At 33.2% G+C, this 15,000-nt stretch overlaps 1 protein-coding gene and 1 long non-coding RNA gene across 5 annotated transcripts in view; one reads left to right on the top strand and one right to left on the bottom strand.

The window, feature by feature from the left end:
* The window catches only part of LOC124432165 (furin-like protease 2), a 332,353-nt gene that overhangs the window by 275,609 nt on the left and 41,744 nt on the right, over nucleotides 1–15,000 (top strand). The window lies entirely within an intron of this gene.
* On the bottom strand, nucleotides 3,008–14,563 carry LOC124432171. The gene is made up of 2 exons (XR_006944203.1): nucleotides 12,982–14,563; nucleotides 3,008–3,540 (listed from the first exon to the last, which is right to left on the bottom strand). It is a non-coding gene; the product is annotated as an uncharacterized LOC124432171 (long non-coding RNA).

Genomic DNA, 15,000 nt, shown 5'->3' with positions numbered 1-15,000 from the left:
TCGAATGTAATATAAATAAATACTTCGCTGCTTTACTCGTCCATTCTTCGTTATATATTATATATATATTTATATATCGGGCAATAATGAAAAATTCTTTTTGTACGTTCGATCGATCCCTTATTCATTATAGATATATGTTTTTTTTCTCTTGCATGAAATTATCGTCTATAGTCCAAGAGAGAAAAAAAAGAGAGAAAAAAGAGAAAAAAAGAAAAAGAAAAAAAAAAAAGAAGAAAAAGGAAAAGAATAAAAACGAAGACAAAAGAAAAAATTTGCAAAAAGGAACGACGCGATATCTCGCGATATCACCGTGTATCGAACGATCGTCAGTCATTCCTTTTCGTTCATGCATTGCATTATAATTATCTATCCTTACGGTGACCCAGCATGAAATCGCAATTTACAAATGTCGCGCTTTTTCTTACTTTTTACGACGTGCTCGTCCGTTCGTTCGATAATTCGTTTACTTTCTCTCTCTCTCTCTCTCTCTCTCTCTCTTCCTATCTCTTGTTCTCGAGCTCGAATAAAACGATCCTTTTTCTTTTTTTCTTCTTCCTTTTTTTTATTTTTCTCTTTTTTCCTTTTTTTTTTCGAGAGAGGTACTACTTCTTTGCTGGCCGAGCGTTTTTACGTTAACGGCTTCGTAACTTTTGCAGTACTTCCATAGACCATAGTTCTTCTTTTTTTTTTTCTTTTTTTTTTTATTGCGACTATAGGATGTCAGAAGTTATCGGTATTACGTGGGTGAAAAGGTAAAATAACATACACAAACACACACACGCATACGCACACACACACACATATATATATATATATATATACCATTTAGTTCAAACATTCTATAATTTATTCTCCAGACAGCATTATCTCTTCCTCCTTTCAAAGTTTCTCATGAGCCATACAAACATCGTTCAATTCTTTTTTGAAAAATTTCCTTGATTCCTTTCTCTTTCTCTCTTACTCTCTCTTCCTCTCTCTCTCTCTCTCTCTCTCTCTCTCTCTCACTCTCACTCTTTCTCTTTCTTTCTTTTTCTCTTTATCTTTATTCACTTTATCCCTTGAACGCTCGAGCTCCATTAACGAATTCCTATCTCGGCAAAGATAATATAAGCCTTCAAAATGAAAGTAGTAAAGGGCAAGTTGAAAAGCTCCGATCATGGGACTCCAAAGTAGTAACAGTTGGAGAAGCTAATACTTTGTTAATCCCGCATGCCCCTAAAATCCGGGCGTCGAATTTAAACGAGGCAAAAGTCAAAACTTCGAACTAGGAGAGAGAGAGAGAAAGAGAGAGAGAAAGGAAAGAAGGAGAAACAAAATTAACGTCAAAAGTACGACGAAATATCTACAAATTCGTGTGCTCTTCTTTTTTCTCCCTCCCTTTATCTCTCTCTCTCTCTCTCTCTCTCTTTCTTTTCTCCTCTTTTTCTTTTTTCCTTCTCTTTTTTCTTTGGTATTATCGATCGATCGAAAAGCTTTCTACTTTTTCACCTAAGATTATCGATAAAACAACTAAAGTAGAATACTTTTTTTCTTTAATTATATCATCTTCCGAAGAAATCAAGAGACACGAATTAAATGTCAAACGAAATCATTATTTCTACGATGTTGCATTTATTATCTCTTTTTTCTTCTTTCTTTCTTTCTTTTCTTTTTTTTTTCTTTTTTTCTTTTCCATTACTCGTATAAAATATTATTCTAATACGTAATAGATTTAAGCGTTGCGCAATAAAAAAAAGAAAAAAAAAAACTATTGAAAAAATATTCCTTATATCGCATAACAATCGATTTAATATCGTATATACTCATAAATTATCGAAGATAGATAAGCGAATAGGGAAATTTTCTCAAGTGCGATTACTTTTCTATGTTATTTTTAGATATTTATTTTCGAAGCGAACATACGGCATATACAACTTCGAAACTCTTTTCAACATTCTTTCTTTCTCGTTACTTTTGAATTCCCATAGAACGATTTCCCATAGTACGGCACGTTCCTTCTTTTCGTAGAAATCGACAGATTCGAAGTCCGATGCCACACGGGCATCAGGTTCGAAATTCGATTCGATATATTCCAATTATCTTGACTCGGCGCGTTCCTCTCTCTTTCTCTCTCTCTCTCTCTCTCTCTCTCTCTCTCTCGCATTCTATGCTCGCGTTTGTAACGTGTTCCACGTGAAAGCATGGAGAATCGATAGGACGCCGTCTGCGCGCGACTGGGGATTATCGCGCGATCCGGAATTTCATTTCGGTTTAATTGAACGACGCCCGGCAAACCTTCCGGACCTTGGAATATGTCAACGTTTGTTCTATCATCTATAAGTTAGAAGTAGAGACATAGAGAAATAGACAGACAGACATCGGATATCTATATGCGTCGAGCTGCAGCAATTTCTTAGAAGGTTAAACCGATGGAACTTTAAGGACATCGTAGGAACCACATTCAAACGGATGAGGAGGATCTTCTCGAATCTGTAAACTGACGTCGGAATTGCGTTACTATCTCCTTTGAAATAATTTGACGACCGTAAAATTAATTCAATTTTTTTTTTCACAAAGAGAGAAAGAGAGAGAGAGAGAGAGAGAGAGAGAGAAAGAGAGAGAAGAGGGAGGTTGACAAGAAAACATTATTACAAAACTTTCTTCAACTGCAAGTATTTGGTTGTCCTGAAAGTTCGTACAACTTTCGTCTTACAATGGGACAAACAAATTGATGTCCGTGTGTAAGTGCGCTTATACGTGTAAATCGATAAATGTAACAAATGAAATTTATATGTATCTTATCAAAAGATGTCTCGTTTTACGTACATACGTACACGAGAAACTAATGATACGATTCGATGTAATTATTAGGAAGAAAAAAAAAAAAAAAAAAAAAAAGAAAAGAAAAGAGAAAAAATAAATAAATCATTTCAATGTCGAATTATCAGAGTGAAATCGAATTTTGCATTATGAAATGTTTCGGATGGTGAGATAAGGGTATAGGGAAAAAAAGAAAAAAAAAAAAGATTATCCAATGCAATATATCCTTTTGAAAATAATCAAATGGATTTTTCTCGTTCGAACAATTTTTCCATTGGGTACCGAATAATAAAGTACATGTGTTCAAAATATGGTTTCCTGGTTTCTTTAGCTTAAGCCGTGAAGGACAAGTGTTTGCCCTGGAGTAGGTAGAACGTGGATTCTGTAATAAACGTGACCCACCATCTTAACTCTCTCCTCCTCCCTCCACCTCTCCACCCCTTCCTCTCAACTCATTCTCTTGCTTTACCTTCTCTTCTTGGTTGGTGCCTCTCGAAACAACAAAGTTAATGCCTTAAGCGCGTAGGTAGGTAAGCTCTTGTCGACGTTGTCGTCCTCGTCCTCATCGCGTCATCCTTCGTCCTCATCGTTCTCATCCTCGTCCGCTTGGTAAATTTCAACCCCTCCTTCCAATCTCCTCACTCTTGTTACCCTCCAACACCATTCCGAGAGAACGGTTACGTTACTACTATCTTATCTAGGTGCCTCGGCTAATAAATTCTAGGACTAATTTGTAAACTGAAAACAAAAGCGCCGCCGGTTATTCGTTAGTCTTTGTCGTTGTATGTCTCTCTGTTACTTTTCCCCAAACGACAATCAAGCAAAAGTTTTCCACGTTTATTATATCGTTAGAAGGTACCCCAACTATCCCACCATTCTCGATAGAAACAGTGCGACTATTTTTCGACACACTTTTCCACTTGGAATGAGAAGACAGAGAAAGATGGAAAGAATGTCTGTGTGTGTGTGTGTGTGAGAGAGAGAGAGAGAGAGAAAAAGAGGAAAGAAAGAAAGAAAAAAAAAGAGAGAGAGAGAAAAGAAAAATCCACTTTTTTCCCAACGAAAACGTCGACTCGATCGGATTATTTTTAAATAAATCGCCTGAACGGAGTGAAATGGAACTGAGTGCATTTCGAAATGACGCTCGGCTACTATTCAGAGAAATACTACGATTTCATCGTAGATTGTGATAAGTAACTATAAAGTAAAAATTCTTATTTTTATTTCATTCATTATTATTATGTTTCACGTAATTTCTATTAATTAAATGGCAAAGTAACGAAAAATTAACTTTTTTTTTTTATATGAAAATATTTTATCAACGACAACAATATAAGTAAATTGTCAATGATCATTGGATACGTCTTGACTTGTGATAATTATTGTTAATATATATATATATATATATGTTTTTTTTTCCTTTTTTTCTTTTTCTTTTCTTTCTTCTATATTAACAAATAAATCAACAGAAAGTATTTCCAATGGATAGATAAATACAAGCTGGGTGAATATATTCGAGCATGCAAACCTATCGTAAATACAAAGTTTATCTTTCTTTCGACTATCAAATCGAGTATTATGATTTTTCCTATCGTATCTTGAAACACCCTGTATATTGACTCATAGAGTATTTTCAGAATATGTCGAAGATTTTCGCCCCTGGCGAAATCCTATCGCACAAATCTCTGACATTTCTCATGGGACTTGAATATATATATATATATATATATATATATATATATATATATATATATATATATATATATGTATGTATAGGTCGAACCAAAAGTCGACATCTACTTATGTATATACTATCGTTGATATTATATTATATAGAAGCCTATGGCATTTATCCATCTCTCATCTCTATCATTTATATTTTTTACTTTTTCCGTATTTCACTGATATTTCAGGTTATTCGTTTCGTTATAAAACCACCAGAATTTTATTTCCTTTCAATCGGGGCTAATGGGAAAAGCTCGATGACTTCTTTTAACTTCTCTTTTCTCGTTTATCCATAAGTTGTAAAAAAATATTGACCATTTTAAATCGATATCTGTTTGATTAACAAGACTGATTTAACCTGCCTTCGATAATCATAAAATAATATCGAAATATGGCAATATATACATTATTTATATGTGACGAATTGCACCCTTTAAATACACCTGTAACTATCTACTTTTTCTGAACGTATAAATATAATATTAAAAAAATCGTGATATAATATATACATTTTCTTTTTTCCTTACAAATTTATTAACGTGCCAAATAACAAACAAAGTAATATTTTTTGCCATTTTATGGCAGTGGAAAGGAACCATGCGGGATTTATAGGCGACGCAGGTGTTCACGAGCGCAGTTGAAAAATCAAATGAAATTAAAATACATTATTATAAAAAACATTAAAAAAAAAAAAAAAAGGAAAAGGAAAATATATATATATATATATATATATATATATATACATATACAGAAAATCTCCTGCGAAAAAAATTTTTTGTTTTCTCTCTTTTTTTTTTCCCCTTCCTTTTTTCTGTTCATTCTTTTTTTTTTCCCCCTTTTCAACTTTTTTTTCTCCATCTTCAATCAGTCAAATTTTTTTCTATCTTTCTTTTTCTTTTTCTTCTTCTTTTTTTTTTTCTTTCTATTTTTATTTTCCCCTTTTTTATTTCAATCAAAAACTTATCCCATTTTGAAGGGACCGATTTTCCATTAGATCGCAACATTCTAGAAGAGAAGATGATCTTGGTCATCCGTTACGTATTATCGGGACTCGAGCAGCAGCGGCGGTCGTATAAGTGGCTCTTACGTATTAGCGATTGTGCTCGAAACACGAGTCTCCGAGTGATTTCCAATAATCCACGTCGGCAAGGATAACCAACCGCTGGGTGATCGATAACCATAGAGAACGCGCACTATGTGTGCTTCCTCCTCGGCTTGTCCACTCAATCCTTGCGATTATATCTGCCCTTCGCGGTTGCATTACGATCTTGTGAATGCCCTTATCATTGTTATCTCGCCTATCTTCCGGAAAGAAATACACAATGACCTCGAATAATTATATATATATATATATATATATATATGTGTGTGTGTGTGTGTATGTGTGTGTAATTAAATACTCTAAATCTAAAAAGAAAAGAAATTTACTAGGCTGACTTTGTATCTAAAAAATAAATCCTTCCGTCGATTTAAATGTACGTATATTTTAAACAAAATGTCTCTTTCTCTCTCTCTCTCTCTCTCTCTCTCTCTATCTCTCTCTCTCTTTCGCGTGTGTGTGCTCTCTTTCTTTCTTTCTAATTATTACAATATCAATAATAATAAATCGAAAATTATATTCTGTCAATGAAATTCTGACTGTGTGTATATATCATAAATGAAAGATCGATACGAATCAGGAATTAGAAATGATTTGAAATATTTGTTCTCTCGAACTATTATTTCACTATATATTTTCGTTCTCGTATAGAAACGAATCAATGTCGTCGAAGAGCGCTCGACCGTTTCTTAAACCTTCCGTGCTATCGAGTGCACCGGAATAATTTGAATTTCCCGCCGGAGGATATAAGGGATCGTCTAGTAGGTTATTCTCAGGAGAGTATCTGTACTTTGAATACGGATGCTTCGAACTCGACAACTTTTCCATCTCTCTCACTCTCTCTCTCTCTCTCTCTCTCTCTCTCTCTCCATCCCTCTTTCTCACTCTCTTTCTCTTTCTTTCTTTCTTTTATTCTCTCTTTTCAATACTTGAAGGCCTCGTTTCTTGTCACGATGAAATCTGCAATCATGAAACGTATAATTAGTTTAATGAAGAGCGCAAAGTTAATTATCGTTCGAACGAAGTACGCCTCTTGAAACCCATTTCAATGATACAAGGTAAGAAACGATTGGATACAGCTAACGTAAGTGTCGAGAAATTATTTAAAAAAAAAAAAAAAAAAAAGAAAAAAATAAAGAAAAAGAAAAAAATTGTAATCGATAAATTTACAATGGTTACGTCGAAAAGTGTTAGTTTAATATTTCTATATAATTAAATGAAATCGAAAAAATTATAATAATAAGTGATTCCAATTCGATTTACTGATTTAGTGGATAATAATAATAATAATAATAATAATAATAAAGAAAAGAAAGAAAGAAAAGAAAGTACAATGAAATAAAATATAAATAATGTAATAATTCGATCGTATCGATCGAACTGATAAATAATTCGAATATCAATTTACTGATTCACTGAGTAACGTAAAGAATTCAATTTGGTACATGTCGAAACATGTCATTTCTATTCAAACAGAACTGCTTGAACTACTTAATGATTACAATATCAAATTTATTGATTCAATTGTGTATTTATTAATGATATCAATTGATTTGTTATCAGTAGAACAATGTACGGATATACGGATATATGAATTTAATGTTTCTAAACGAAACGAAACGAAACAAAACGAAACAAAAAAAAAAAAAGAAATAAAGAAAGAAAAGGAAAAATATATAATAAAGAAATACAACAAAATCTTTTTTTCTTTCGCAAGATGACACATGTACAATCTTTGGGCAAGACATTTAAGCAAAATATTAATATCAAAAAATGAAAAATATGTTAAAGTGAAAAATAAAAAGGATATAAAAAATTTTAATTAAATAAAAAAGAAACAAGAAAACACGAGAGATAGAGAGAGAGAGAGAGACACAAGCTTTTATTAAATTATATGAGGCGAATAGAGAAACGTAATCTCTATGAGATATCTATACGAATGAATAAAATGACGAATAAAAAAATCATATTCATAATTAAAATAAAATATTAATACTACTATTATTATTACTACTACTATCAAGCCACTCAATATCACATATATCGCCGTTGGTAATGGGGCATCGCACGTTTTTCTATTAAAGAAACTATAATGATATTTTCATTGTTTTTCATAACGAACCTTACGAGTTTATATCATAGAACGAACTCTGGTCGCTGACAAGAGATAGTCATAAGTATATATGTGTATATATGTAAACGGTATGGAACTTTTCGTTTAATAAATCCCACTCTCTATCTATCCATCTATCTCTCTATTTCCCTCTCTCTCTCCCTCTCTCTCTCTCATCGTCCCGATATACTCATCGTAGGAAGCGAGCCGAGCTATTAAACTCTGTGTCCGAAATCCTCGTTGGAAATCCAATGGGCCCTCTGAATACGAGTGGGCCCACGGGAAATCTTCTATCGTCTCAATGGCTGAATCCATCCCGAACCCCTCAAGCATATCTCTCTCTCTCTCTCTCTCTCTCTCTCTCTCTCTCTCTCTCTCTCTCTCCTACTCTCTCGCTCACTTGGTTGCTTGCTCGCTCGCTCTATATATGGCGCTGAACGCGCTCGCGTATGAGCGAGCGAGTTAGCCAACCAGCTAGCTAGCTAATACTAGCTAGATATCTAGCTAGAATTTAGCTAGATAGCTGCCGAGGAGTATGTCAAGATAACAAGGCCGGGAGTGGAGATTGCTTCATTAGCAGAAACGCCTAATTGTACCGTCTGTTTGCCCTTATGCTTATCAAAGAGAAAACGTTTGCTCAAAGGGTGGGAATAATTCGTTGGTTATACAGTAGTAGTAAAAGCCTTTCATTGATCAGACCCAGAACAGATGGTATATTTCCCACCAACGGTATTTCTTTCCTTTCTAAAGAAAAGAGATAATATGATGGAAAGAATTTATCTTTCTCTTTCTCCCTTATCGAGACAAATATATATATATATATATATATATATATATATATATATATATATATATATAAATATATATATTGATATTTAAATATTAGAAAATCGATTCGTAATTTTGGATTTGTAATTAATTCGAGGAGAAAATAAAGAAAGATAATGACGTTCATCGACGATCATTTTATTTATTTTATATTTCATTATTTTCATGATGAGATGATTTTTTTTCTTCTCTCTTTCTTTTTCTTTTTTTTTTTTTAATTAAATAATACGTTGTTGTTGTTCTAAAACGATTTACGATTATCGCGCTCGATTCCTTTCGACCTATCGCGATGGTATTAATATCGACTAGATAATTAACAAGACTTCCTGACCTCGTCATCGCGCTCGAGAAGAAAGATCCTGTTAGCCCCGTCCGATACAAGCGATTAATCAAGGCTACCAGCAACGCTATTGGTAATTGCTTATGCAGCGACGGTCATTGTTGGCCGAGCAACGAGGTTGCTGCTGTTGCTGCCTTGGCTGTCAGTAATGTAAGCTACTACATGCAAGAGAGAGAGAGAGAGAGAGGGGGGGGGGTGAGAGATAGGAAAATAGGAAAGGACACAATGATAACAACGACAGCTAGATACTTCTATCATTCCTTTGTTTTTCACAAAAAAATCAGAAATCAAGCGGACTCTTTCTCTCTCTCTCTTTATCTATTTTTCTTTTTTTCTCTCGAAAAAAAGAATGGGTTCCATCGTTTCTATCCAGCACGTATACACGGATACGGAATTAGCGGCAGAAACCGTACAAATCCACGTAGCTGTCGGTCTTTTGTTACTCTATACCATAGAAAGCAAACAGAAGGAGTAGTTGCTAGCGGATAGGTGGATGGTTGGTAGAAAAGCAAAGAATTAAAAGCGATCGTCGTCATACCATCGAAGTCCATGAACTCTCTTTCTCTCTTTCTCTCTCTCTCTCTCTCTCTCTCTCTCTCTCTCTCTCTCTCTCGGTTCGCTAACATCTCATCCTTTTGGTAAAGTCCACTTTCAATCAATAGATCTATAGATCACTTTCTTCATTGTTCCATGAACGTCAATGACTTCTCAAGTTTGTTCGATGGTTTATATCCATATTGTCTTCATTCTAAAACCTCCAATGCATTTTCTACGAGCTATATGATCATAAATATGTTATAGTATTTAGAAGACAAACGATAATAAATTTATATTGTCATCGTAATGTATAGTATGATTTTTCGAGATTGTTAGTTCTTTTTTTTTTTCTTTTTCTTTGGTTTTTGATTTTTTCAATACGTGAATTTCATAGCTAACGTCGATTAAAAGAAAAAAAAAAAAAAAAAGAAAATAAAATCTGAATGAATTAATTCATATCTGCTTCTATATATAAATTAAATAGATCATTGATATATATGTACTGTTCAATCTTTTCTAATGTTGTTCAAGTAGAAAGTACGAAAGAAAATTTACTTCATTCCAAGTAAATAAAGATCTTTCTTTTCTTTTTATCCTTCTCTCTATATACCTCCCCCACTCTCTCTCTCTCCCTATATATATATATATATATATATATATCTTCTGCTTTATGACTCGTATACAAGAACAACGGGTCGACGGGCCACAAAAACGGGCCTTCTGGCCGCGTTCCACTTCCCTTCGACCTCTCCTTCCTGGCACTCTCAAGAGAATCGGCTTCTCCGTATCCCATAAAGAAAGAAAGAAAGAAAGAAAGAAAGCAAAAAGAAAGAAGAAAAAAAAGAAAAAGAGCGGGGAAAAAACGAAGAGAAAGAGAATGAGAGGAGTCAACGAAAAGTGCCATAAATCAAGAAGAATACCGCAGTTTGGAACTTCATACGTTCAATTGCGGTCGGTATCTCTCGTCAGTGTCGTTGAATAACGGTGAACCGTCGAAACGACAGTGACAATATAGTCAAGCATTTGCCACTATCACCACTATCACCGGTGCAATGCGATTGCATTCTGCGAAAAATCTTCGAACATACTTCGGCCCCGCCCCTCTATCCTACCACCCTCATCGCTTTGATACAGTTGCCTTGGCTCTATGCGAGAGGAAGAGTAAGAGGGAAGAAGTTGGACAACGTTTATCCTGACTATAACTTTCTAGTCTTATTCTTTATCTTCTTCTTTTTCTTCTTCTTCTTCTTCTTCGTCATTCTCATCTTCTTCTTTTTTATCATATTTTTATTCTCTCTTTTTCCTTTTACCCGATACGATGATCCTCTTTTTCGATCCTTCTCTCTCTCTCTCTCTCTCTCTCTCTCTCTCTCTTGCTTCCTAGAAATGACGATATCCAGAATAAAGTGGACCGAGAAAAATACTCAACTCCTTCTCCTGACTTTTAACCATAAGAAAAGTGAGAAAGATAGAGAGAGAGAGAGAGAGAGAGAGAGAGAGAGAAAGAGAGAAAGGTGGAAGTAATCGAGCATGCGTCCTGTCTTCTTCCTTATCTAACTTTCTACTCTTTTTTCTCTCTCTCTCTCTCTATCTCTCTCTATCTATTTATCTCTCTTTATTTCTCTCAGCTCTTCAACTTCTCTTTACATTTCACTCCTGTATTCACTTTTTTACCTCCTCCGTTTTCTTTTTAATATTCTCCCTCTTCTCTCACCCTTCTCCTACCTCGATCCTCTTTCTTTCTTTCTTTCTTTCTCTCTTCCTATGTCTTCGAAAGATCGTCGTTCCTCTCCCAAATACATACTAACCTAACATCGTCTTTAATCAAGGTCTACTCTTCGATCGATACTTCGACGACTTTATGCAAAATGTTATCTATCTATTTTCAACCCATCTCGACCACCCACCCACCCACCTATTCACCCACCATCTCGCTCGCTCTTCCTTTACTTTTTTTCTTTCTTTTTTCATTCGTTCGTCAATGCCCTTCATCTAATATCGTTCTGTTATTCTCCATTAAATATCATTCTCAGATTGAAATCTCTCGATACGTCAATAAATCAATTAAAATTTATTCGATTGATCGATAATTATTATAAATAAATTAAATAATATAATATATTGTTATAATATTGTTCAATATAAATAATATTGAATAACATATTGTCTTTTGACGAAGGAAATTATGATAACGTTATTATCAATAATAAATATTAACGTTGTTTATTTGTTCATGCAATTAATTCATATTGTATTTTATTTTTTATCAAATCATATATAATCTACGTTCTATCCAAGTATTTACTTATTTACATACTTACATAATGTTTATTACTTATGAAACGTACTTGATTACGTTATATAACTGTAAGTAATTATTAAAAAATCATAGGCGAAAGTTCAAGGATATTTGATTTATTATAATCCATTCATTTTGGATATCGATATGATATCAATATAACGATATACAGACGTGTATATTGTAACGTGTATGTTTATATGTTCGTTTGTTTATCTGTCCTGTAGGTGCTTTTTTTTTTTATATATTTACGATACTTATCGCTAAAAATATTTTATTTAAAGTATAATTGATCCCGTGTATCTCGTAAATCGGCAATACGAACGTGCCATTGATTGAAACAAACGAAACAAAAAATATAATCTAAATCGAATTTAATTATTGCTATATTTTCATTTTAACGATTAACACATTAATTAGTTATACGAAATATACGATGCATTAATTTGTCATTGTTTATTATCTATTTTAATGATTTTTAAAAATAACAAAAATATATCGTAGATGTCTTTCTGGAGAACGGAAACGATAAACTTCTCAATGATTCGAATAAAGATCTTCATTAATTAGAAATTAATAATGTTCTCTCATTTTCTGTTATCTTTGCCAGTTATTCGCCTTTTGCATTACTTTAAGAACACCGTGTAAAATCCGGTTAGCGTTGCGACCAACGACTTGGAATGTCGTACCAATGTCCTGCATTACGAGTTTCTCAAACCTGATTTCCGATATATATATATATACAAATATATATATATATATATATATATATATATACACTCACACACACACACATACAATGGTAGTAACTCGTAATTATACTATTTCTTTACTTTCTTTCTTATTACTTCTCTAATTTCTTTTTATAACGCATTTATTTTCGTGTCTAAAAAGAAAATGATATAATGTAAAATTCTCTTTCTTTTTCTCTCCCTCTCTCTCTCCCTCTTTTATACTTACAATTTATATATTATACTAATTGTAGGTATAATATATGCTTAGCAAATATTAACCTTAGAATATGTACTAACAATCAAATTTAAGAAAACGAGGATAAAATAAGGTTTCAAAAATAAACATATCTATATATGTATATATATATATATATATATATATATATATATATATATATACACGTATATGTGCTTGACTTCAACATTATTATACATTATGAAGAGTTAAACAAAAAACAGACATATTAATATTTGTATATTATAAAAGAAATTATTATTTCTTACGTCAATTTGTTGCCTCTTAAATAATACAACTCTGGAGTTTAGCTCGATGATAAAAATTTTCCCTTCCAATGTCGACTTCTTTATTTCTTCTCACGTTTATTCTTTCGCACACTTTAAAAATAAGTAACACAATGCAGATACATTAGTTAAGTAAAGACCACAGTATGACTGCCAACATCCACACGAAGGAACTCTTTGAGAGAGACTAACTTTTCTGTTTTCGTGAGTAACCCGTGTATCATCCTGTGTTTACACATTATCTGTTTCTCTATTTCTCTCTCTCTCTCTTTCTGTCTCTTTCTCTCTCTTTCTCGGAAATCGTGCTAATGTGTTTATATGTCCTCTAGAGTGAAAGATATAAAGATACTACTCTCGTTTAACGAGATAAATCGTCATAATCGATATGTACGTATGTATGTACGTATACATATATCGTAAATACTACGATCCACAAAACAGATCAATTTGAAGGATATTATATTATGAATGAAAAATACACATAACTTAATTTTTTCCATCTGATTTCATTCGTTCAAATGTATATATTCTCAATGGATTTTGTATATGTATTATTATCGATCTGATCTTAAGGCAAAATCATTTTCGTACGAACATTAGTCTTAATATATATATATATATATCGTATATTAATAAATATTTTTTTGATCAGTATCACGTATTTGATTTGAAGAAACGCGCAAAAAAATATAAATACGTACGTAATATGAACGAAGTTAATATAATCGAACGAATCTAAAAAAATGAATAAAAGGATACGTGAACGAATTTCTCGTAAAATATTCCTTTACATATACACATATATATATATATATATATATGAGTATATTTACATATTTATATACATACATATATATACATAGATGCATGTATAATTACTTATGTATGTAAAGATATATGTATTCCTAATGATAACATTGTCCAAAAGTAAAGTGCATATGAGAATGAAAGTACTACCGTGGTTTCATCTTCTATATATGTAATCTGCAACGTATGGTCACAACTTGAATTACTTATTTTACGAGAAGGATGCAAGTCGTTAACATCGAAGACAGTTCTCTATGTTATTTAACGCGAATTGACCCCTGAAAGTTCACCATGAGAAACTAACGAAGTTGGACCTTGCTCTCTCACTTTCTGTCTTTGTGTGTGTGTGTGTGTGTGTGTGTCTGTCTCTCTCTTTCTGTCTCTCTCTCCACAGGATGTCGCTTAAACGTGCGAGAATCGGTGTCGATCTTTCGACACTCGGCAAAATCCTTCTCGTCTCGGCTTCCTTTCCCTCACCTTCCCCTCACCACCACCCCCCCACTGGCACCATACCTCGGCCATTCGAAACTTGCCAAACCTGGTGGCTAAAGTTCAATGAACCATATCGAATGAACGAATCGTCGTCGGTACTCGTCAGGAAGACTCCATCGAAAATTCTCAAGTGTTAGTCGAATGAAAGTTTTCAAAAATTTATTCGCAAAGTTAAAAGGATTAAAGAATTACTTTCAAAAAAAAAAAAAAAAAAAGAAAAAAAATAATAATAAATATCGATTTGTTATCAATGTTTTCGTTTAAAAAATTTTGCGAAATAATATTTTCTTCGTCTCTCTCTCTCTCTCTCTCTCTCTCTCTCATTTTCTTTTTTGTCTTGATTTATCTTTGCCTCATCATCAAAAAGAAAATAATTTTCACGTCGTCATAATCGAAAAAGCTATACAAGGGATTCTCGATCGAAAGAAAATTTTTGGCTCGTTTCGGTACGAAAACGTGCGATTAAATGAAAGTCACGATCGGTAGAGGGACGTCTCGACTTCGATCGCGTATAGGGACCAAGATAAAAATCCAATAACGAGGAAATGTCATGGCCGACACCGTGGAAAGCTACCGAAAAGCCATTCGCCTAAAAGCACTGACGGATTTTTCGGAAAAACCTTTTTGCTTTCTCGCCAATTCGTCGAACGTGTGTATATGTGGATACGTATACATACTCATATATATATATATATATATATA

The sequence above is a fragment of the Vespa crabro genome, chromosome 24 (assembly GCF_910589235.1).
Source record: "Vespa crabro chromosome 24, iyVesCrab1.2, whole genome shotgun sequence".
NCBI lineage: Eukaryota > Metazoa > Arthropoda > Insecta > Hymenoptera > Vespidae > Vespa > Vespa crabro.
Note: the sequence above shows the minus strand (reverse complement) of the source record. Positions and strands in the feature narration are given on the sequence as shown.